Genomic DNA, 26080 nt, shown 5'->3' on the forward strand with positions numbered 1-26080 from the left:
AATGCCATTGCAATATGAAGCTAGATTTTAACAAGGAAGTAAATATGACAAAAGTGTCCGGTCATTGTCATCCAATCAATTCTTCTTGTGACCAATGCATTTCAGAATTTGATTTCCTTTTTCAAAGCCAAGTAATCAGACATCCATCAAAGACAAAGCTTGATGGTTCAAATGCTTAGTTTGTTTTGTTGAACTTTGACATACTGAATGTGTTTCAGTTTACTTTTTTTAAAATAAAGTTTGCATGTAATGCTTTAGGCACCTATTTTAATAGCCGTGTCTGTCTGTCTGTTAACAACTTTTGTTGAAATGTGGCATGCTTACTCCAATAAAATTTGCAGAGACAGTTTATTTTTGTTCAGATATCTCAAACAGATTGCTTTGTACAAAGTCTTCCTGTGCAATCTTACGTTGTAAAGCATTACCTAATTTGCATACTTGTCTACCTCAAAACGGAGAAACATTTTGTACAACCACAAATTAGTTTGCTGTTTCAATTTTACTTTGAGAGCCGGTTGCTTGAACTTGAATATTTTAGAGATTTTCTTTGCACAGCAACTCTGTAGAAGTACAAAAAAAAGGAATAAATGGAAGGGGAATGCAGTTATGTAAGCATATATAAAACTGAATTCATTGAACTAATACTATCTGCAGATTATTATGTTGTTTGAACTAATTAATTACATGGGAAAGTGCAGCTACTAGGGATGGCTCTACTATAAAACTAATAAAGTTTATGCTTCAGGGGCCCCAGAAGTGTTTTTAGGCCATATTGCTTAAAAGTTTTGGATGTTTACTGTATTTGAATATTAATAATATAGTGTAATTCAATACAAAATAATAGTTAAAATAAAAATTAAAAGGCTATTAAAGTATCATGTAGGCTAGCCATAAATAAAAAAAAAGTTTTGTTTTTTTTTAAAAAATGTCATTTAGTATGATTTGTCATCTGTGTCTAAAATAACAGATTATATTGACTGTGGTCTTTTCTATGTTTTATTTCATCATACATGTATATAAAACATTTCCCTTATTTTCAGCTCTTGTATTTTTTATTATATATATATTGTCACACACATGTGCATGGGAGGCAGCTAAAGGGCTTGAGTAAAGGCAGTTCTGAGGCATGCCGGGATGTGGCAGAGTGCACTGACTCTTTTTCTCCCTTTTCAGTAGACCATTCCAAGGGTATGCCACCTGGCTCTCTTGACGTCACATCCGGGACCAAGCCAATGGAAGTAGACCTTACTGGCTCCGGCCCCTGTGATGTCACGTCCAGGCTCTTCATTTAGTATGATTTGTCATCTGTGTCTAAAATAACAGATTATATTGACTGTGGTCTTTTCTATGTTTTATTTCATCATACATGTATATAAAACATTTCCCTAATTTTCATAACCCATAAGTTAGCATAAGAAATTTTTATTTACATCAGTGACCTTCACATGTGAGATAATCCAGCAAAGCAATTTTAATCAAATTCTGAGATGTAGTGGTTATTTGCTTTCAATTTTGGTGATCTGTCGTGAAACAATCCCATTGGAGAAGATAACAGTGGTTACCCAGACCTCATTTCTGGTTGTGAAGGAGCCCCTATATCAGTTCAAGTTTCAGGGTCCCAAAAATGTAGGTCCACCACTGGCAGCTACCCTAACTGATATAAACATAGGATGGGTTTAGAAAAATGGAAATGCAGTTAATCTGCAAACAAAAGATCAGAGCTGCTGCACATGCAACAAGGAGTATACTGGCCACTAATAGCAAGATTACAGTTTGTGCTGTGCTGATTACTTAGCGGTATAACGAACAACTCACTGACAGTGTATTATGAGTTATCCATACCTGAAGGGTTACGTTTGCTTCTCTTTATCTTCAGAATAGAATTCAATTTTTGAAGATATTATTTTTCTGCTTTCCCATAATACAATAATTCAGTTCCTTTCCAAATTTAAACATATTTATATAATTTTAAATTAATATGGTTTCACAAAAATTCATAACTAGATGGGTACTAATTTCAGTTGTTTTTTTTTTCATTTAATAATATTGATAGTGATTTTATGCTAGTACTAACTATGTTATCATAATAACAGCTCTTGTATTTTTTATTATATATATATTGTCACACACGTGCGCATGGGAGGCAGCTAAAGGGCTTGAGTGATTGCAGTTCTGAGGCATGCCGGGATATGGCAGAGTGCACTGACTCTTTTTCTCCCTTTTCTGTAGACCATTCCCGGGAGATTGCACCTGGCTCTCTTGACGTCACTTCCGGGACCGAGCCAATGGAAGTAGACCTTACCAGCTCCGGCCCCTCTATGTCACGTCCGGGCTCGACCCAATGAATGAAGAACGTGGGCCCGATCCTTATGACCTCACTTCCTGTCTTTCCCTTTAAAAGCCTGCCCTTTTTCCCTTTTCCCTCAGTCTTGTACTGGATTCAGTTGTATGCACTTAAGTACGGATTATTTGATAAAAATGACTTTTGCAACCGGGATACCTTATTATACGGGTGGCTGCCCCAAACCTTTATTTGTTTATGTCTCGTTATTGTGACAATATCGATTTTTTTGTTATAGCAGCTCATGTTGATGAAAATATATTGGTTTGGTGGTAACTCCATAATGATCTCAGACTCAAAAAGACTGGCATGGCGCGACTACAGTTATCTCTTTATTTTTTAATCTGAGAGCAAAAAAAAAAAGAGCTGTTATTACGGTAACACAGCTTATGAGTAACTATAAATATCACCATATGAAAAGAGAAAAGCAATTGAAATTAGTTCTTCACCTAGTTATTAATATTAGTTAAAACACATTATTTGTTAAATTTGTATAAGTGCATAAGAACTTGAAAAGGAACTGATTACGATGAGCCTACTCTGACCACTGAAATGTGACAGTCCATCACAAGGTTCAATCATGTACCCTCACTCACACATTCCAGGCCACTCAGTAAAACACACACATTTTTGGGATGTAGGATGACAGATGAAGTATAGCATTGGCCAAATAGAAGAGATAGCTAAAATTAATGACACCCTTTCTTCCCCCAGGAGGAAAACATGGGCTGGAATGGGGACTGAATTTTTCTGAGCTGAGTTAGTGGAAACCACATTCTCCCATTCTAGCAAGAGCTGAGTTAAGAACCATTAGAACTGGATAAATGAGACCAACAAAGGCATACTCTCCCTCTCTGACATTTTCCATCCTGAGGAGAGGCATTGCTGCTACCCTAGAAAAGCTGCATTCTGGATTACAACTAAAATTACCAGAGCCTACGAAAAAACTTGTAATTCCGTCCCACCTTAAACTGCTTCTTAAATCCCTTCACACCTCTCCGCCAGCGTCCTTTGTCTTCTAAATGTGCTGATAAAGAGAAGCTTGGAGCAGCCGGCTATTCCATCCCCCCACCAATTTAGAACGTGCACGAACTTCTCTCAGCTCATGCCTTGATTGAGTATCTGGGAGTGAAGTGGAGTTTTAGAGTGGGAGAGGGATTTAAGAAGCAGTTTAAGGTGGGACGGAATTACGAGTTTTTTCGTAGGCTCTGGTAATTCTAGTGTTAAGGGCCATGACAGACCACGTTGAACCAGAAAGCAATAAACATTAAGACGGAGAGCCACCTGGTAGCCTGTTATCAGGTTGTATTATTTTAAGCAACACATTTATATTCTGATTATAGTCTGGGCATATTATATACAATAAATGATGAATAAATCTGTAACTATTTCTCCTTGTTGCCAGATGTCATAGGTGTAAAAGGTAGTGCAACATATGGGAGCTGTAGCAGGGATTTCCGGGCATTTTGGACAGATTGACAAATGAGTCTCAGGTGTTAGTTACAACATTAGCATGCCATAAACTTCATATTTGATAATCTTTTATTAAACTGAAGGGTAATGAGGGAAATATGGGAATTTTAAAAAATTATGACACAAAGAAAGGTGCAATTTAAAATAAAGTGCTGCTTTGTATGTTTACTCATTTTCAGAGGTTTCACCAAAACCAATAAAAGTGATGTCTCATCTGAAAGAGTGTACCTAAATGAAATTTGACTTAAACGATCAAATGCTACTGATGTCATTATTACTTTGACTTTACCAGCTAGGTGAGCCTGATGACCCCATGAGAGGTGAATTCAGTGAGATGTGTTGCCCAACAAAACATAAGAAAGTACAACTATCAAATAAAATGACATCTCCAGTATGTCCCCATTCTATCCCACTGAACACCATGCTTGGTAGTTGCATCTAAAGTAAAGTATCACCTACAGTCTGTCTCCTCCGTTAAGGAACAGAATATTACAAAATTCAGATTCCTTGCTCCCAGCTGTACTTATTATCTGTGTTACTAGAAGCAACATTTCCTACAATCCACCTGTGATATGGAATTGACAACACTGCATTACTTGTCGAGATGAATGCTGCCCCACATGTGGGCAAACAGTCAAAAGAGATGTGAACAGATCATCACGGCAGCCTGCTCACTATGAAGTCTTGGGCAGTGTGATTAAAACCGCAGTCAGGACTGGAACTGCTAGGGCATTGACACAGAAACACAGCCAGCCTAGTCTGTGACTGAAAACTTTAGAGAATAATTACTGCACTGATATGTGTGATCTGGCTGGTGACAGTTTCATTACTGCATCTCTAAGCAACAGGTCACAGTGAACTGCTGGTAAATACAGCAGAAATGGAAAGAAAAAAAAACTTCATTTGCAATTCAGACTTTTTCAAGTATGTAGAATATCTGTGTGTCAGCTCAGTGTATTTTCGAAAAGCACTTCAGTCGCCAGCTGCTTAGTCCATGCTTGTTCGGCAAACATAAGTATTAGTGTGCTTAGAAATAGACCTTTTTTGGACAAATAGCTTCAATATTCATTTTCTCAATAAGCTCCTTAAGTCTTTTTCTTAATTGTTCTTGTTTACAAAAGTGTGGCATGGTGGTGCAGTGGACAGAACTGCTGCATGCTTGATTTTATATGGAGTTTAAATGTTCTTCTTACGTCTCCAAGATACCCTGGTTTTCATCCCACATCCCAAAAATATGTGTTGATTAGGTTAATTGGTGATTTCAAATCGGCTCAGTGAGAGTGATAATTTAAGCATGTGAATGTGGAAGCCTGGAACCCTGGGCTGAGTGATTCCTTGCCCCTAGAAAAGTAAAGGTGGCTCTGTCTCTGTGACCATGAGTGGCAATAAAAAACTTGACTCGAATTATATTAATTTCTCTTAATTGTACTGTTTCTGGGACAGACCTGTCATTGTTTACTCACAGTCACTTAATTTTTCTGGAATTTGCCCCATCCCTTACCACATGTCCTTCCTAAGACTGTGGCAGATGTGGTGAAGACTGAGGTCAGGTTGCTTTAATATCAGTCTTTTCTACCTTGGTCATGTAATCAGTTATCCTGAATTTAAACACCAATATTACTTTCATCTGAAGAAGGACGTGTAGTGTGGTCTCCCAGAGCAGAGACACCAGTTCAGGATCACTGAAAGATGGTGTGTATCACAGCAATATTGGATGCTAATTGGAAGCCAGCCCTGGACAGGGTATGGGTCAATTTTAGGATGCACTCATACACACACTCACATTCATACAGGGACAATTTGAGCTGCCAATTAACCTAACGCACAATTTTTTTACTGATTTTCAACCCATGATACCTAGAGAATGGGAGCTGGAATTTAAACCCACAGCTCCACTGTGATGTTCTTCTGCAGAAATAAAGAAAAATCAGCAACTAATGAATACGTTAGAACATTAGAGCAATTGTGAGAAGAACAGGCTATTCAGCCCAACAAGCTCGACAAATATATATTTACCTACATTAGGGGTGGGGAACTTTTGTCCTATCAAGGGCCATTTCATTTTTATAACATCCTTCAAGTGCCATACTAAATTACTGAGCACATATCACACTAACCTCTCTAATGTGATGGTTGGAACTTCTCTTTGGTGAGGTGTCTGATTTCAGATGGCACTGATGATGATGATGATGCCACTCAGTTGGTTTTCCAGGTTTTGGTCTGTCAGTCTTCAGCAGAATCGAGACTTTGCAATAGTCAGTTTTGAAAAGAACTGCTCACAGGAGTAGGATGTCTCAAACAGAAGTGCAAAGCATGTGTCCTCAGAATGGGAAAATCCTCAGGAGGTGTATACAGTTTATAGAATTCAAGCAGAGGGAGGTTGTTGTACGTAGCTTTGAGCTCGTCATTGCCTTGCAGCTCAATGATTTCAGGTTGCATGCTGTCAGGTACATCGGTTGGTTCCACATTAAATGTTCTAGCAAACATGTTCAGTTCCTTTTATTTACTTTTTAAGTCCTGAAACCTCTCACCAAAATGTCAGAAGGAGCTTGGCAAACTCACCAGCACATTCAGACGTCATAGCAGGCTTTTGTTCTTGCAGAGTAGGAAAATGCACAGTGTTACCCTATTCTAGTTGCACTTGCCACAGGTTTAATTTCACTTCAAATGATATCATCTTTGAAAACAGAGAGCTGAAAAGCTGGTTGGGACCTTGGAGCTTGACGTTCAGCTCTGAGAGGTACTTTGTAATGTCCACCATGAAGGCCAAATCACATAGCCACGTTCTATCACTGAGTTTAATGACAGGCTTTCCCTTAATTTCCATGAACTCTTTTTATTTTTTCCCTCAGTTTGTAAAACCATGTGAGTGTATCTGTGCATCTCAGCCATCACACCGAACAGTGGTAGACAGAGGTGGACTTGCCATTAGGGCATTTGGGCAATGCCCGGTGGGCTGCGAACTCTGGTCTGGTCATGGGCCAGCCGTTTCATTAAATAAATTTTATGTACTGGTTTCTGTTTGACATTAAAATAAATTTTCTAAACTACTAAACATTATCTGTCCGGTACTGCAATTTATATAGTCCTATATGATATACCGTATTACGTCATCAAGTTGTTTTAGTTGTCAGTAAACATGTTGCAGCAAAAAATTTGGTCAAAACTGCCTTTTCCCAATTTCTGTTTCGATGCCGCTATATTTCAGTTAGCATATACATTATTTCAATTTATTTTATCTCATATCTAGTATTTTAATTCTTCGGTACTAATAATTAGTTTAGATTATGTATTATGTATTTTATTGTTCTCTGGTCGTCGAAGATAAGCAATAATTAGTGGCGTTTTAAGCTGTGATTATTAGTATTATGTATAAATGTATAAATAAAGTTATAAAGCACAAGATAGGAATTTTTCATATTAGGACAGAACATTTATAGTTTATTGTTAAATTAATGGAAAATTTCAATCATGTGAGGTCTTCATTATAACCTTGGTTATAATTTATTCCATTGTAAATGAGCAACTACTAGCCTACTAGGGTACTGGCACTTGGACATGACATTGGACATGTACTCTGATAAAGTATAAGCCGTGTTACTAAATTTTTATTTTTCATTAAATTTTATTTCTAAGCATGTTATCAAATTTTAAGTTGTGTCTAAACAACAGCGTACAGGTTAAGTTTGGCAACAGTTTAGACAGAGTTCATATCATAGGCTCATAGCAAGTAGTGAGCCGTGTACTCATCACAAATTTTAAGGAAATTCCAATGAATAATGGGCCGGGTGGGTTGACCTCGTCACCTCACTCATTGAAGGATACCCGGGCTGGTTTTGAGACCCAGTCCGCTCCTGGTGGTAGACCAGACCTCCATACTCTGACTCAAGCTCACTGAGTAGCTTCTTGAACAGGTGGCTGTTTAGACCTCTGCTTTTGATGAAATTTGTGATGGAAATGCCAGATAGCATTACATCGCTGAGTTTCAGTGAATGTGCACACAATCATTCTTGATGTATGATACAGTGGCATACAACTAAATCACTTGGACTGAGACTGAGACGACTTATTTCTTTTGTAACCAATGCCGTCAATCCCTTTTACAGGTCAGTCATAGCAGGGGCTCTATCTGTAGCAAGGCTGCTTCATTTTTCCAAAAGTAGTTCAAATTAGCTAATCGCTAAACAACTTGCTCAAACAAATCCTCACCTTTATTAGTGCCATGCATGGCTTGCAAAAGATGACAGTTCCTCCCCTGTATCAAACTCTGCAAAGGACCAAATGAAATATTTATTTTTCAGAAAAATATCTTCGATAACAATTAAGGCATTAGGTTTTGGACAAAGGCATTAGGTTTTGTCCAAAACACTAAAGCAATCCAATAGAACCAAGATCCCAAAACAGAAGTCCAAAACAAAGTCAAAAACAGAGCAAATCTGAAAATTTCAATAAAATGTAGAAAATCACAGTAACTCATCACTCTCTAGCCCTTTAAAAGAAACTGTCAGGAGCTGTGGAGACCCTCTAGATTTTAGGGAATTATAACAATAAAGTGTCTGATCGAATTGTCAATCAGCTACTGCAGATTTGTAGCTGCAGATTGGTAAATTATATAATGCTACAAGAAAAACAAAGTATAAAACGTCTTGTTTCCACTTCAGTGTAAATAAATGTAAATTATCTATGCTAATAAAAGGCAAAGCCCTCACTGACTGACTGACTGACTGACTGACTGACTGACTGACTGACTGACTGACTGACTCACTCACTCACTCACTCACTCACTCACTCACTCATCACTAATTCTCCAACTTCCCGTGTAGGCAGAAGGCTAAAATATGGCAGGCTTATTCCTTACAGCTTACTTAAATGTTAAGCAGATTTCATTTCAAAATTCTACACGTAACGGTCATAACGGTCGATAACGGTCGACAATGTCCGCCATGTTGAACTTTCTTATTTTTGGCCCCATCTTCACAAAATTTGGTAGACGGCTTCCCTGTGCTAACCAAAACCGATTTACGTACTTATTTCGATGGTATGATGCCACTGTCGGCCGCCATATTGAACTTTCCAACATCACTAATTCTCCAACTTCCCATGTAGGTAGAAGGCTGAAATTTGGCAGGCTCATTCCTTACAGCTTAGTTACAAAAGTTAAGCAGGTTTCATTTGGAAATTCTATGCGTAACGGTCATAACGGTCAAGAACGTCCGCCATGTTGAACTTTCTTATTTATAGCCCCATCTTCACAAAATTTGGTAGGCGGCTTCAATGCACCAACTGAAACCAATGTACGTATTTATTTCGGTAGTATGACGCCACTTTCAGCCGCCATATTGAATTTTTCAACGGTCTTTGTTACTTATGGGCCCATCTTCAAGAAATTTGGTATGCGGGTTCCCAACGCTAACTGAATTCTACTTACGTACATATATACATCCATAGCCTGCAGTTCGGTCACCATGTGAGGCGGCGTTGGGTCCCCCATCCCAACGCCTCCCACGTTGTTGGCTGCCTGCCTATATAAGGCCGTCCATCACTCCGGTCTCTACATTCCCTTCCTTGCTTCGCCACAGGATTCATGTCTCCCTACTGATAACTACAGCCTTTTTATTTAATCCACGGCTTCTCCGCTGTTTTATTGTTCGTTTATTACGATTATAGTTATTGTGTAGGTATTTTAGACTTACTTTACATTGTTCAGGTACCCATTTCCTTTATCATTCCAACCGTACCCCCATTAACATGTCTATCGTGGTGATCACCATCAATCCCAGAACTGTCACTTACCGAGTGGTTTCCATGCCCGGAGATGGCACCTACCTTTTCCATTCTCTTTGTTACATATTGCACGGCCATATCAGGCTCACTCTTGATATTCGGAGGAACATTGTGTCTTATTTATTGAATGACTGGGACAGGTTCAAGATGTGGACTGATGACGGTACAGAATTTTAATTATACTACACAGGAGCACTATAAGAGTGAAATGCTTAAGCCCCACATCTATGGTTCTGCATGTGAGTTGATGGCTGCTGCTGAATTGTTCGGTTGTCGCTTTCAAGTGTACTGAAATGGCCAAATATTTTACACCTTTTGACAACCTCCAATGCCACTTAAACATCTTAGATTCACAGTGACCATTTTAGTAGTGGACACTTTGATGTTTATGAATGTTTAAACTCTCAAAAGCTGGATGTGAAGTTATTGATGAAACCGGTTGTATGCTTACAACGCTTGACAGATGCCGAATGTCACTTCAACACAAGTCCTGCAAATACTGTTGTAATGGAAACAAACCATGAAACTCAAACTGATTATGACAGAAGCAATCCAAGCTGTGAGATTTGAAACAAGATTACTGTTCACATGGCCAATTGTACATTGCATGCTCAAGAATAAGCTCAGCGCACAGCTTGGTCATATTACAACCGGAGGGCCGAACTCACAATGTGGTATACAAAGAGATCCTTAACAAATAATTATTGGTATATTTTCCCTCAGTTTAAAAAGATTTAATTTTCTTCTTAATAAAATTTTAAGGCAGTACTTCGCCGCTGCGAAGTGAGGGTATTTTGCTAGTGATATAATAAAGGCTAATTTTTGTCATGTTAAATATTGTAATTAAACGGCACATTAATTACTTCAGAACTGCAATTTTGTGAGATGGTTTCACTGTGAAGCTTGCAGGATGAAGGTGACAAAATCACATGAATTAAACACAGTCAAAATGAGAAGTATTCTATCGATCAATGTGGCTACTGTACTGATGAAGGACAAAGAATTGTAGGAAATCAAAATGTAAAACCCACCCATTGACCTGCGTTATTTGCATGTTGAAAACGTAAAAATGAAATTGAAAAGTGGTAATAAAAATTTAGTGAACAGCAGGTGGCTCTAGTGGTTACTTGTGTTTTACTTTTCATTTTTGCAGCTTTACTACTGTTCTGACTGAAAATGAAATAGCAAATGGTGTTATTTCATTTTATTTTTTACCTTTTGCAGCATTCTTGTGTGTAGACTTTGAAAATGAAATTACAAAAGAGAGATTTTAATTTTCATTTAATTTTTTGCATAAAATACCTCCCATACTGAGTGAAGGAAGTAAACCAGGGTGCTGCAAACTCCATGGAGTTCTGGATTTAGCTGGGACCTGTAAGACTCTCCATAGTGCCACCCACATACGGAATAGTGTTTCATTTAAATGCATACAACATCAAAAACAAACATTTTATTCCAGATAATTTTATGTTGTGTGACGCTGACACCAGATGTAGCATTCAATTCAATTCATGTGATGAATGATCAGAATGTTTTAAATCTGCACCTGAAGGTACTGTATAGTCTAGAGTTCTCATTGAGTAAGTGACCAAAGATAAGTTTTCCTTATTTGTTGTTTATAGTGTATATTTCATATTTTAGAACCACATCTATATAAAAGCTGATATCTGCAAAATCAAGTAATATGCTATCACTGAATTTCAAAAGCTGTACAACAATACAACACTTTTAGATTCATTCTAGTCTAGTCAATGGGATCTTTCTCATCACAGGAACCACGGATGTTTCAGAAACTCAGGAATTTTTGTTGCATTCCTACCCCAGGAACTTAAACTATTTGTAGTTACTGATGCTTTTGCTTCTGCTCCAGGGAATGTACTTTTAATTCAACCAGGAACTATCATAGGTAGGGCTTGGGGCGATGAATTGTGCTGATTAGTTGATCACATGCACTGGCACCATCTTACAAATATGTTAATAGTTTGGACTTAGGAGAGATATCGGTGAAGATGGAGCACTGCACTCTGCACTACATCAAAGAAATATTCTTCACCGTGAACTCATGATTGCTTTAAAGCAAACAAGTGAGTGTGTCCTCCATGAATGTTTGGTCACACTGCATCACTTATGGCCACTTCACTGGTGGGCTGCACTTTGCACTGCATCAAAGCAATAACCTCATTATGAAGTCCAGAGTCATCAAAGCAATGCATGGGGGTTCCCCCATGAACTCCCAAACACACCTCACTTTGTATCGCTTTTCTTTGTATGTCACACATTTTGCATAATGTTTACAGTTGTGTGTTGGAGCACAACATATGAAAGTGGCCAGGAACCACAAGTGGCCCAGGGGCTCATTGATTCCTGAAAACAAAGTTCTTGCAGTGGGAAAACACTTTATGTCCATCAGTACTATTTCCCTTCAAATATCTCAATGAAGCAGTGGACTTCAGAATTTTAGTTTGGCAAGACAGTTCTTGAAGGTGATCCAAGATCTGAAAAGTCAATGACATCAGCAATAGACAAATGTTTTGCCGTTGGTAAACAAGTTGAAATGGAAAGATAACAGGTACTGAGAAGATTAGTAATGGGTCAGCTGAATTCATTCTTCATTAACAATTAAACATGTGCAAGGCTGGCTGCCCAGAGTGTTGACCGAAATATAGCATCATCACACCTTTAGGTCTAACTTAAATGAAAATAATGGAAGCAGGGTGATTCTCTAAAACCTAAAATTCCATATCTTAACCAGAGATGTCAAGATCTAGGGCATGATTTTAAATAATGTTGAGGATATCAAGTCAAGTTGGGGAGCATGCACTGGTAAAGTGTATTGCCACACCCACCACACAACGAAACAGCTCGGGATCCTGGTTGGCAACCCCCCAGGCAGACACACGGTCCCGTTGCACCCTTCGCAAATGACCCTCTATCTGCCGCAGCCTGGTGTTATGTGGGCGACCCCTCGGCCTGGTCCAGCCACTCGGGTCCTCAACAATGAGGATCCTGCGAGCAGGATCACCCTTGGGGAATCTTACCATATGGCTGTAGTGCCGTAATTGACGCTCCCTCACAATGCAGGTAATGTGCCTCATTCGGGAATCCATGAGCAACCACTCATTCAAACCAGCAGAGCCCAAGAATTCTCTTAAGAGACACAGTACCAAGGGAGTCCAGTCTTCATCACTAGATAGCATTCATGTCTCAAAACCATATTACAAGACAGGAAGCACCAGGACGATAAAGACTTGGACCTTCATTTTTTTGCATAAATATCAGGAGCACCACACTCCCGCGAAGATCACAGCATCATCAGCAATGTCAAGATAAGTGAATCACCAACAGATGCCCCACAGCCACTGGACCCCATGACCTTGTCCAGCACCCAGTCCATGCAAGCATTGAACAGAGTATGAGAAAGAACACACCCTTGAGAAACCCCAGAATCCACTCTGCACAGCACTCACAGTACCAATGTACAGGCCAGCCATGATATCCAGCAACCTTGAGAGGATCCCGCGAACTGTCAGGATGTCCCACAGGGCAGCTCGATCAACTGAGTTGAATGCTTTATGAAAATTGACAAAGGCTGCACAGAAACTTTGCAGATATTCATGTTTGTGCTCTATGAAAACCCTTAGTGCCAGGATGCGGTCGATGGTTGACTTCTTAGGTGCAAAACCAGACTGCTCTGGTTGCTGGTAGGTGAGCAAGTGATCACAGATCCTATTGAGAATGACCCTAGAAAGTACCTTACCTGGCACTGAGAGCAGTATTATTCCCCTGTAGTTGCTGCAATCCAGGCGATCATCCTTCCCTTTCCAGACAGGGACAACAAGTCCCGTTTTCCAGTCAGTTGGGATAACGCCAGTCTCCCAAATGAGAACAAAGATTGCTTGCAATGTCAGGAGGCCAGCCTTATCACCAGCCTAGAGATGTTCACCCCGGATACCACAGATTCCCGTAGCCTTCCATTCCCTCAGCTGGTTCACCACCTGTGCAATCTCAGTGAGATTGGGTGGTTCACAGCTAATTCGAGGATCAGCCTCAAGAATCCTGGACCCAGAGATATCCAACGTCCTAGCCGGAGGATCAGCTTTAAACAGCTGCTCAAAGTAGCCAGCTCAGTGGGTCACAACTGCAGTGTCATCCATAAGGACTGTTTCATCAGCCGCACTAATTGTGACTCTCCAAGGAACAGATTCGGATGTGCATAATGCTTTGATTCATCTGTAAGCAGGATGGAGGTCACTAGATCACAGATGGTGTTTCACTTGCTCACAGATTCCTCTAACAAATGTCTCCTAATCTGCCCTCAGAGCCCTCGCAGGTGTCCTTCTAAGTTCCCAGTACAGACCAGAGTTGTCATCAAGGCACGCGCTGCGACTCCTCTCAGTGATATCTAGGGTGCCCTGTGAGATGAAACACCTCCTTCTGGAAGCACTGGTAAATCCAACACAACCCTCAGCAACTTTCAGGGTCTTGTCACCGAAGGTCTCCCACATCACATTAGGATCAGCAGTTGCACCCAAAATCCACAAGTTTCTCACACAAACTGTGTGCAAACTCGTTAGAAACAGCCTGATCTTGGAGTCTGGCCAAGTCCAGCCTCATTTTCTTAGTAGGTGGTAACCTACTGGACCTAAGCTGGATGTTCAGAGTAGCAACAAGTCTGTGGCCAGAATTCACAAACTGGGCACTTCTGTAGAACCTGAAAGAGCCTCCAGCATCTGCCCACAAGGATGTGATCACTCTCCTTCACTTCACCACCAGTAATGGAGTACCAAGTTCAATGATGCAGCTCAGGGTGCTGGAAATAGAGTCCAGCGATTCGCAGCCCCTGACCTTTAGCAAAATCAAGGAACATGGAGCCACTTTCACCACAGTCAACAGACCCATGGGGACCAAGATAATCCTCAAAGCCAGCCCTATTAGTGCCAGTGGTTGCATTAAAGTCACCCATGAATAGAAGAGTGTCACCTTGCATGCCCGTTAACCACTGAGCAAAGATGCGAATAAAATGTCTCCCTCACCGAGACATCACTCAAAGCGGGCGGAGCATACACTGAGCCACCCAGAGAGTGCCGTAATCTGAGCCTCATAATACGCTCATGAAAGGAGTGACATCGGACACCATTGGAAGAAGTCGACCCGCTACAGCAACAGCTACTCCCCGAGTATGACAGCCATCAGAGTGACCAGACCAATGAAAGGTGTGCCCACCTACAGAGATCTGACCAGTCCCATCTCTGTACACCTCAGAGAATGATGGAACTGAAATGCGGAGTTTATGCAGCTCCTCTGACAGCAGAGGAAGATGATCATCATGCTGGAGAGACAAGACATTCCACGCGCCTAACCAGATGGGACCCTTAAAATGGGACCCGAGTGCTGCTGTGCATCGGGCGATGCTTCAGGACCATACCAGTTCTGATCCCCAACAAGCCTGACCCCTGATGGTTTTGACTCTTCCGGGGATGGGGCTCCCGAGGGCTTTCCCCAATCCCCTTCATGATGCGAGCAGCCTTCCTATGGATAGCTGCAGCAGAGCTACTCCCGCAAAGAGCAAAAAGGAGTTCTTCCTGTTGATTCGCAGCTGTGTGAAGTTTTTTTTATGGTGGCTGGAGTGCCAATCCTGCTACCAACCCCCATGATTTTCCTGCAAGTTGGAGGACTGCTTGCAGGGCCGGATGCAGTTTAGCATCATACCCAGGACATATTAATTAGATGCCTCAAAAAACCTATATAACTGCTAATTAAGATGCTGCCTTGCTTTAACATTTGTGAAATTCAATTAGAGAAAAGCATCAAAGAAAACTCTCATCCATTTCCCTTCTGCTCTATAACAAGCCCCACCACACACTACATTTGTTACAAAAAAGTGGTGCTGTTCCTCAATCTGAACTGCTACCTCTAAGGGACACACTATACTACTGATGAAGATGTCAAGCCAGCAGCAGAACAGTCGCTGTACCAATGTGACAAAATGCTTTGGTTGAGTGGCACAGAAAAACTTTGGGAATGATATAAGAAGTGTATTAGTGTTGACAGCTTGTGAAGTGAAGAATACTGACAGCTGTGGAAATTTGTGGGGTGCCAACCCAGCCACACCCAACAAAATTAACAGTTCAAATGAAAACTGTCCTGCAGAAGGCACAAACACAAATACATATCACATTTTTTGTACATTTCTCTCCTCCCGATGTCTCTGTCTCAGGGTTTCTTAGAGAATCAACAGACAACCACCATAGCGAGATGCCCCACTTATATTCCTCTCATCCCAGAAGAGGCAGGGCTTGTGGCCCCCATTAGGGGCAGGACTAGGTGTCGTCTCCTGGCAACGGGTTGATGCTGTGGAGTAAACCAGCGATACAATTAGTGGCAGCACCTCCTCCTGCTTGGCTTTACAGAAGATCCCTATGCGTGCAAGTGTGACAAAGGATTATGTTGAAAAATAAAGCATGGTTTGGATTTATCTCCATTTCTCTTAATAGATTACACTCAAAACTTTTTGATCACTTCTCAGATTATTTATTTTCTTCAGTACATTACAGAAAGCACCTACACTGAACAGTCCCATAGGGCCACACATCTATATACGCTGAAATTGTCTTATAGGTATAATTGAGTTACTTATTTTAATTCTTCTTCTTTCTTGCTACCACTCCCACTATTCTTTCTTTCAGTTTCTATTATTAGTTTCTAGACTAAATTATTTATTTGCAGCTCATATTCAGGACGTTCATCAATCATGGCAGAAGTGATAGAAAAGTTCTGGTAGAAACAACTATATTGATTGTTGGTAAATGGGCTTGAAAGAATATAAGATATGCAAGGACTGCAGAATAAAGCCAACTGGAAAGTCAATAGGCTACAATAGTGCACAAACCTTATTTTATCTAATGGTCCATCACAATTACCATACAACATCATCACAGGCGTTGCTTCAGTGTCAAACAGTGAGAAGGATGTGAGAACTAACTACCTGTTTAAATTCTAGTACCTTAAGCTATCAGTCAACACTTCTAGCTTAAAATTCCCAAAAAGGTTTTTATTGTAGGGGCGGACATTAGCATTTGGTCAAACTTTCCAAAAGATAACATGCATTTTGGCCTGTTCTAATTATAGAATTTGTGCTTGGGCATTAGCTTAACACTAGAATTACCAGAGCCTACGAAAAAACTCGTAATTCCGCCCCACCTTAAACTGCTTCTTAAATCCCTTCACACCTCTCCGCCAGCGCCCTTTGTCTTCTAAATGTGCTGATAAAGAGAACCTTGGAGCAGCCGGCTATTCCATCCCCCCACCAATTTAGAACGTGCACGAACTTCAGCTTGATTGAGTATCTGGGAGTGAAGTGGAGTTTTAGAGTGGAAATAATAGATCGTTATTTGGAACACACGCATTTCATGTCTGTTCAGTTTCTACAGTAATCTGTGTCAACATTGTTAAAACAGAAACGTTTTTTATATTCTAGTAGTAGATGACAAAATGTAGGCATAAACTATATAGTGTATGAAGCCTGAAGTCCAAATAGCAAAGAAACATTTTCACAAGAATAACACAATTGCGCTTTTATTCAAAAATATAACTGCAGAAACAAAAAGCCGCCTTAACATGCGACATTGACACCAGTTTATTGTAACTGCCTCTGTGGTTCAATAGACTCAACCCCCGCTTGGGAATCAAGGGGTCACGAGTTCAATCCTGCGCCCCTCTGTTTTGAGAAGTAAACTGCTCTTATTCTTACTGTTTTAGAATAAAAGCAAACATTTGATTTCAGTCTGTAACAGCCGGTGCAATTTATGATCCTTGTAAAGGTTAGCTTTTTTTTTATTCACTTTTCATTCTCTCAGTCGCGTTCAGAATCAATCCATACAACCCCATCTGACACGGCTGTTTTCACTAAAGACGCACTATAGCTCTGCACTATACCACGATGCATACTAACGCCAAACAACCCCCAAGTGGGTTCTGACACACACACGCTGGCGAAGCTGCCTTCTTCATATCTCACCGTCACTTGCTTTTCTTTTTATTCAGTTTTATTAAGTGTTCCTGCCAGTCCCCGCATGTTGCTGTATGCTGTTTCTTTTGTACTCCAGGACATGCAGAGGAAAGAATGGTAAAGACCAGTAACTTCGCGCTATATGCAATCATCAGACACTCCCCATCTGCCCGTGTCGTTCAAACACAGGAACATATATTGGTGTAAAAGTATAACAAAAGTGCACTTTTTCCATCGCCTTTTCCTGTAAGAAGCAATGTCTCTCTATGCTGTGGTTTCTATTACACACCTGAAAGAAAGAGACAATATATGTGAAAATATAATCGCACTAATGCAATATCATTTGAAAACGAACAGCGTCAGATACTCAATCAAGGCATGAGCTGAGAGAAGTTCGTGCACGTTCTAAATTGGTGGGGGGATGGAATAGCCGGCTGCTCCAAGGTTCTCTTTATCAGCACATTTAGAACACAAAGGGCGCTGGCGGAGAGGTGTGAAGGGATTTAAGAAGCAGTTTAAGGTGGGACGGAATTACGAGTTTTTTCGTAGGCTCTGGTAATTCTAGTGTTAATGAATGCTAGCAAAACTGCAAGTTATAGAAAGGTTTGTAGTCACACAGATAAATAATGGAAAGAAACCAGTAGAGTATTTTTTCACATTGTTCATGGAATATTTTTATAATACTTAGCAAAAATTAAGAATACGAGTATTTGTCAAATGGAGATATTACTTTTTAAGCTACTTACTCTGCTTGCTTGTTCGTAAAACAGAATGGCTGAAATTTCAATGCAAGGGTCTTTTAAAAAATTTGATATAACATTTTGTCCCTTATTGAATGGCAGTATTTACAGAAAGCTTAAACCAATGTAATGCATTTGCTGAAAATAGTTTGTCTACTCACTTGAGTTCCTGTAGAGGCACAGGAAACACCTCAGTTATTAAAAAAAAAAAGCAGGAATGGGCTCCCCTAGACTCTCGTATCCTCAGATATGAGGATGGGTATTTGAGGAGTAAACTGCAAGACAATGATTATATTTTTTATATTATGTACATTGAAGAGCCATCAACAACAAATCAAATCAAATTACCGTATTTACGCATGTACCATGCGCACATTTTTCCCCGAAAATTAGCATTAGAAAATCAGGTGCGCGTCATACATGAGGAAATGCAATTCTGTAATGTTTACTTCTTCTGCTTGGGCTCGCTTGCTCGTGCTCTCTCTCGCTCACTTGCTTGCGCACTCGCGCTCTCTCTCTCGCTTGCGCACTCGCGCTCTCTCTCTCGCTTGCGCACTCGCACTCTCTCTCTTGCTCACTTGCTCGTGCACTCGCGCTCTCTCTCTCTCTAAATGCTTCCTATACAATCACAACATGCATCCTACACGGGGCAAAATGATTTTCGCGATTTTCTTTGTAAAAATTAGGGTGCGCGTCTTACACAAGGGAGCGTGGTACACGAGAAAATACGGTAATAATATATTGAACAATTATTATAAAAGTAAAGATGAATAAATCCGACTCTGCAGCTGAAAAGGTAAAGTTCCACTTCTGGTTAATGGAAATAGCCCAAAAGTTTTGTTCCATAAGTGAAAGAATACTCAAGTTATCGTGTTTACATACACGCACACACGCAGACATAATTCCAAAATTGGTAAAAATGGATAACTGGTAAAAGTGGATTCATCAAAATCTTGAAATGGAATTTTTGGAGGACTCCAATACCTTGCCTATACTTTGTATACGAGAAAGTCAGAGAGGTCTAAAACGTCGAGATTCATCAAAATCTCAACATCGAATCTTTGGACGATTACAATATTTTCCCTACACTTCATATACAACATAGTAATGCTTCATGCTGAATTTGAAGTATTGGCCAGTGTCTCAATGATGTCTACATTGTTTTCGTGCAGGCTCTGAATCTGAATAATCATGTTTTAAACCCAGCTTCTCCACCTCCACCAGCTCTTGGTGCACTCGTTTTTGTATAATTTTCTTTTCTCAATCTATTTGAAAATCAAAAACTAATTTTGAGTAGTATACTTGCCATCTGCAGCTAAAGTACTTTAGCCTATTAACATGGCGCCTTCCGTGGCAGATGTGTTTGCTCGCTCCACTCCATGGCGTTTTTTGTTTTTGTTTTTTGCCTTCTCTACAGTGTACAAATGCTTTGCACTATTATCATACAGCAGCCAGGCATTGCTGGACATTGCTAACTCACACAGTACCCTGGAATTTACCGGTTTTATATCATCTGAGCTACAATTCATTGTTCTCTCTCCCAGCCAACACCACAACCACACCCAGGAAGACCCTGTAGCACTGAGCTCAAGTGACCAAGCTGACCACAGGAGAGTGCTCCGGAGACGTTTATGCAAGTGAGGCAAGAGGGGAGGGCTCCACGCTAGGCTGAAAGTGCACACTAGCCGACCACCACTACCCAGTCTCTTCCTAGCCAACGTGCGGCCTCTGGAAAACAAACTGGATGAGCTAAGAGACAGAATTATAGCACAGCAAGAAATAAGAGAGTGCTGTGTTCTAATTTTCACTGAGACCTGGCTTTCAGACAAAGTCCCAAAATGCGGCGTACAGCTACAGACTCACTCCGTGCACCGTGGAGACTATACCACAGCCTCCGGTAAGGCTAAAGGGGTGTGTGTGTGTCTGTTTATTAACAACTCGTGGTGTGGAGACATACAGACTGTTTATAAGCACTGCTCACAAGATGGGGAGTTTTTACTGCTGAAATGCCGACCCTATTATCTACCGAGGAAATTCACTGCTGTGTTTCTGGCCACTGTTGACATTCCCCCATGAGCTAACTCCATGGCAGCGCTCAGCAAACTCCATGACGTCATCAGCGCCTTAGAGATGGCTCACCCGATGCTGTTTTTATTGCAGCTGGCGACTTTAATCAGTGCAATTTACGGACTGTACTTCCCAAATACCACCAACATGTGAATATTCCCACCCGTGAGAAAAACACACTGGATCATTTTTACACCAACATATGTGGTGCATACAGTGCTGCACTCCGCCCCCACTTTGGATAATCAGACCATCTCACTCTCTTCTTGTACCCAGCCTACAGACAAAGGCTGAAACAAACTAACCCTATCATTCAGCAAGTTAAACTTTGGACCCGAGAGACTGAGAGCACCCTGCAGGACTGTTTTGCTCAGAATAGACTGGGATGTGTTTAGGATTGCAGCCACTCTAGAGGACTCTTCTGTCAGCATACAGGACTATGCTGAGTATGTGACTGGGTACATTAGCACCTGTATTGACAACATCATGCCCACAATACCAGTCAGGAAGTTCCCCAACCGGAAGCCCTGGATAAACAGTCAGAACGCCACATGCTGCATGTCCGCTCTCTTGCATTTAGATCAGGCACTGAGACGGAGTACGAACTAAGAAAAGCCATCACAGCAGCCAAGAGGCAGTACAGAGAGAAGCTGGAGGGCTTCTGTTCTGCTGCTGACTCTGGACGTATGTGGCAGGGCCTACAGCACATCACAGACTACAGGACCACCACCAGCACAATCAGCTCCACAGACAGTCTGCCGGATGATCTCAACATTTTCTACACCCGCTTAGAGACAGCCAGCAACAGCACAGAGTGGAAGCAGACACACATCTGGACCACCCAACCCCCCTCCCCTCCCCCAACGGTCTCTTCAAGTCAGGTACACAAAGCACTAAGGAAGATCAACCCCTGTAAGGCAGCTGGAGCAGACAACATCCCTGGGCGGGCTCTCAAAGCATGTGCCAATGAGCTGGCTGATTTTCTCTGCTCCATCTTCAACCTTTCGTCACAGGTGACACAGTGGTAGTGCTGCTGCTTTGCAGTAAGGAGACTGTGGAAGATTGTGGGTTTGCTTCCTGGTTCCTCCCTGTGTGGATAGCGATTTGAGTACTGAGAAAAGCGCTATATAAATGTAATGAATTATTATTTCCCTCAGTCAGTGCATTGTTCCGTCCTTCTTTAAGACTACGATCATTGTCCCCCTTGCTAAAAAAAAGCCCACCCACCTGCCTGAATGATTACAGGCTGGTAGCACCTACTCCAATCGTCATGAAGTGTTTTGAGAGAGTGGTGCTGGCCCACATTCAAAGCAGTATACCGACACTCTGGACCCCCTGCAGTATGCCTACCGGCCCCACAGGTCCACCTCAGATGCCATCGTGGCCACACTACATTATTCCCTCTCCCATCTGGAGAACAAAGACTCCTACATCAGGATTCTCTTTGTTGACTACAGCTCTGCCTTTAACACGTTTATCCCCCATAAACTCACCCATAAAATGTCTGTATTTGGCCTGCACCCCACCCTCTGTGACTGGCTGCTAGACTTTCTGACTGGCAGGCCCCAGTCTGTCAGGATTGGTAATAAGATTTCAGCCACCATTATCACAAACACAGGCACCCCACAGGGATGCATCCCAGCCCCAACCTCTACACCCTGTTCACCTACGACTGTGTCGCCTCCCACAAAGATAACATCATTCTGAAGTTGGCAGATGGCACCACAGTGATTGGATGCATCACTGGTGGGGATGAGGCGGCCTACAGGAGGGAGGTGGACAGTCTGGCGTCATGGTATGAGGACAACAAGCTCACCATGAAAACAGACAAGATGAAGGAGATGATAGTGGACATGAGGAAGGAGAGGAGACCTCACTGGTTACTGTTCATCCGAGGGCTTGAAGAGGAGAGGGTGAGCAGCATTAAATACCTGGGAGTCTACATCAGTGAGGGCCTCACTTAACACCACACAACTGGTCAAGAGGACTCAACAGCGGCTGTTGTTTCTGAGGAGGCTGAGGAAGTTTGGTATGTCGACTAAAATCCTCAGCAACTTTTACAGCTGCATCGTTGAGAGCATCTTGACCAGCTGCATCATTGTGTGGTATGGCAACACTACTGCTATGGATCGCAAACGCCTGCATAGAGTGGTAAAGACTGCTGAGAAGATCACCAGGACCCCACTGCCCTATCTGCAGAGCATCTACAACTGCAGAGTCCACAGGGGAACTGCCTCGCTCCTCTGGGACCCCGACCAACACAAACTCTTCACACTTCTACCCTCAGGCAGGAGGTATAGAAGTATGAAATGCAGGACTTCCAGGCTAACAAACTCTTTCTTTCCCAAGGCCATTAGACTCCTGAATAACTGGCTGGAGTTTATAACCATGGTTCACCTCATTCTATCTACCACACACAACTGTATTTGACTTGTCTATCACACACCTACCTGCATAATTACACTTTATACTTCTATTCTGTTTTTATACTTTAAGCTGCCTCTGTTACTTATTATCTATCTGCTACATATTATTTACAGTTGTGCTTGAAAGTTTGTGAACCCTTTAAAATTTCTATATTTCTGCATAAATATGACCTGAAACATCATCAGATTTTCACTCGAATCCTAAAAGTAGATAAAGAGAAACCAGTTAAACAAATGAGACAAAAATATTATACTTGGTCATTTATTTATTTAGGAAAATGATCGAATATTACATATTTGTGAGTGGCAAAAGTATGTGAACCTCTAGGATTAGCAGTTAGTTTGAAGGTGAAATTCGAGTCAGGTGTTTTCAATCAATGGGATGACAATCAGGTGTGAGTGGGCACCCTGTGTTATTTAAAGAACAGGGATCTATCAAAGTCTTCTCTTCATAACACATGTTTGCGGAAGTGTATCATGGCATGAACAAAGGAGATTTCTGAGGACCTCAGAAAAAGAGTTGTTGATGCTCATCAGGCTGGGAAAGGTTACAAAACCATCTCTAAAGAGTTTGGACTCCACCAATCCACAGTCAGACAGATTGTGTACAAATGGAGGAAATTCAAGACCATTGTTACCCTCCACAGGACTGATCGAACAACAAAGATCACTCCAAGAGCAAGGCATGTAATAGTCGGCGAGGTTACAAAGGACCCCAGGGTAACTTCTAAGGAACTGGAGGCCTCTCTCTCATTGGCTAATGTTCATGTTCACGAATCCACTTTCAGGAGAACACTGAACAACAATGGTGTGCATGGCAGCATTGCAAGGAGAAAGCCACTGCTCTCCAAAAAAAACATTGCTACTCGTCTGCAGTTTGCTAAAGATCACGTGGATAAACCAGAAGGCTATTGGAAGAATGTTTTGTGGACAGATGAGTCCAAAATAGAACTTTTTGGTTTAAATGAAAAGCATTATGTTTGGAGAAAGGAAAACTCTGCATTCTAGCAGAACCTTATCCCATCTTTGAAACATGGTGGTGGTAGTATCATGGTTTGGGCCTGTTTTGCTGCATCTGGGCCAGGACGGCTTGCCTTCATTAATTGAACAATGAATTCTGAATTATATTAGAGAATTCTAAAGGAAAATGTCAGGACATCTGTCCATGAACTGAATCTCAGAAGAAGGTGGGTCGACCAGCAAGACAGCGACCCTAAGCACACAAGTCGTTCTACCAAAGAATGTTTAAAGAAGAATAAAGTTAATGTTTTGGAATGGCCAAGTCAAAGTCCTGACCTTAATCCAATCGAAATGCTGTGGAAGGACCTAAAGCGAGCAGTTAAAGTGAGGAAACCCATCAACATCCCAGAGTTGAAGCTGTTCTGTATGGAGGAATGGGCTAAAATTCCTCCAAGCCGGTGTGCAGTAATGGTGTGGCGGAAGTGCTGGGGTAACAGGTCCCCAAGGCATTGGGGCGCCTCCTGGCGGTGACCATGGGCCCCTACAGGGTGGAGCTTCCATGCCCCCAGAGCAACCAGGAAGGCGGCCCCCACGTGATCCAGGGTGGGCTTTGACCCTCTTCCGGTCCCTCACGCCGTCCCGGCCGGGTCGTTGCCCCTGGCATCCTTGGCAGGGTACAGGTAAAAAAAAAAAGACACACAGTGGGAAAAAAGCACGAAATGTCAACTTTAATCTTGAAATGTCCACTTTAATCACGTAGTTTATTTTGTCATTAAAGTAGAAAATCATAAACTTCATCTTAAAATTGTTTAATTTACTAGTTTATCAAATCTCATCGTAACTAAAGTAGCACGTTAAATGCTTTGTTTTGTATTTGATCTTCTATGTGCTCTATGTGTGTAAATCACTGCGTGCTTCCAGGTTTTCTCTTCCTCCGACAGGACACAGAATCCATTACATTCGTAATATTACAGCTCTCTGAATAATTAAAATACTGAGATGTATACTTGATATAATTTTCATGATGATAGGAGTTAAAGCATGTTATTAAACATGGGAACACGGTGGCGCAGTGATTGTGCGCGACCTTCGATGAAATAATTTATTGCAGCAGTACTGTCTCTTTCAAACATACTAACCCCCAATTCCTGTTCTTCCTTTTCTTTCTCCAAATACCCAATCACTACACAATCAGCTCTGTAATAAACGTTAGGCCATCTGTAAGCTTACAACGCCGATTCTTCAAAACTTTTAAGGAACATTGAAATATCTTCGTAGTACATTTTTAATTATTCTATCCTTCACGCCAGTCCCAGTGAAGCATACAGTGTGAGGCAGGAACAATCCGTGAACGGAGCACCAGATCCTGGCTAGCGTAGCGACATCGTGTCCTTTACTTATGAACAATATAGATTATTTAAATTAAGTTAAAGTTTTATCTGTATAACATAATAAACATATTTTGCTGCATTTCATCTTTAAAATGATATCGTCATCATATGTAAATATGCGCTTTATAAAGTGGCTCACGTTGTGCAATATTATAATTGTTTCGCAAGTTTACAGTGAGGTGATTGTACTTATAAGTACAAACAGTTCTACAAGGAGCAGTTGATGGACTGATGGCGTACGTTTAGAGCTCTTGGGATGAAACTCTTTCTGAACCGCGAGGTAAAAGGTAAAGGTTTTGAAGCGTTTGCCGTGTGAGAAGCAGTTCAAATAGGAAGCATGGCTGAGGCAGTGTGTGATTGATGCTGTATACCGATAATTCTCTTTCTGTTCAGCTGCTCCAAGTGGTGCAGTGAGAGTAATATGGAAAAAGATGATCTGCTGTGGCAACCCCTAATGGGAGCAGCAGCTGAAAGAAGAAAAAGAAGTTGCAGTGAGAGTAACAACGCTACAGCAGCTATGGTATTTGGAATAGTTTGACCATTCCGTGGACCATTATATTGTTACTGGTTAATTACAATCAGATGCCTTAAACTAATAAACAATATACGATTAATTTCAGTGTATTTATAAAGCCGCGTCAGGGATGTGGATCTGAAAAAGAAAGATAAACCACACAGGAACAGTAGCACTGTTTTGACGCTGGGTGCCGCCAGTCTGCAAAACCGAGTGGAGAACATGCGTATGACAGGGTATGAGCTACCATGGAAATATGCATGGCTTTATGCCAAGTTTAGGTTTTATACATTGCGATTTGAACGTGGAAATGTTCTTACAAAACATTTCTGTGCATACGCAACGTTTATGCATGAGGCCCCTGGTTTTTGATCTT

The sequence above is a fragment of the Polypterus senegalus genome, chromosome 1, assembly GCF_016835505.1.
Source record: "Polypterus senegalus isolate Bchr_013 chromosome 1, ASM1683550v1, whole genome shotgun sequence".
In the NCBI taxonomy this organism is placed as follows: Eukaryota; Metazoa; Chordata; class Cladistia; order Polypteriformes; family Polypteridae; genus Polypterus; species Polypterus senegalus.